Below are 1,066 nucleotides of genomic sequence, written 5' to 3'. Positions count from 1 at the left end.
ATATGTGGTAAAACTAATAATAAATCATTAAGATAATAAGCAATGTTCAGTGAGCCTTTAAAGGAGAACAGAATAGCAAGGTTACGTACATTTTCTGGGAGTGCGTTCCAGAGAGTAGGGGCATGATATAACAGTCATGATTTAGACTGTTCAGACCGCAAGAATGGAACAGCAAGCTTATTATGGTCTCTTAAGGGATATCTGTCGTTACTTATAATAGAAGAGGTCAGTGCTTTGCGCAACAGTAAGTGTTTATTTCTTTGACATTTAAAAAAAATAGATTTAGGAAACTTTCATGTCTGTGATAATTTCTTCTAAGACCCAAGATACTACGAACAGTTCTTTTTTGAGTGACATGCAAGGTTTTCTGGGAGGTAGAGCATGTAGCTCCCCAACTAATTTGCCCCATATATAAAATGTGTATTGTATATTTGTTGCAAGGCTTTCAAAAGTAATATTTTACGTAACTGATGAGTAAGTCCAAATGTTCTATTTAGTTTATATACTAAATTATTTATGCGTGTTTCCACTTCAATAGAAAATCAGTGTGAATGTCAAGGAACTTAACATGCCTGACACCTTTTACTTGGAACATTTGCGATGCGACTTGAGGCAGATCAAGAGGCATGTCTTTGTTTCTGTGGAAAATTAAACAATGTGTCTTATCAACATGCAGAGTAAGTTTATATGAAGTTATCCATCTTCCTATGTTTGTCAATACACTCTTTATACATAGAGTGTGAAGACGAGAAAGCTCGCACTGACTCTACCACATACATATAGTAGGAATAGAATGGTTCCCAGGACAGAGCCCTGTGGAACTCCATGTGCCATAATCCTTTTGGAGGGGTTACAGTCATTGAAAACATTCTGTGTGTGGTTTGACAGATACGAGGCGAACCAGGCATGTATATTGTACTGAATTCTTTGGAAATATCGAAAAAAGTTGCAAGAAGAAAACTGTATTCATCAAAAGATTTTACAACTTTATTTGTGAAGTCTGAGACTTTTGAGACTTCTGAGACAGTTGATTTGTTCTAGAAATTATACTGACAGCTGTTGATTG

Source organism: Penaeus monodon, chromosome 19 (genome assembly GCF_015228065.2).
Source record: "Penaeus monodon isolate SGIC_2016 chromosome 19, NSTDA_Pmon_1, whole genome shotgun sequence".
NCBI classification, from domain to species: domain Eukaryota; kingdom Metazoa; phylum Arthropoda; class Malacostraca; order Decapoda; family Penaeidae; genus Penaeus; species Penaeus monodon.
Note: the sequence above shows the minus strand (reverse complement) of the source record.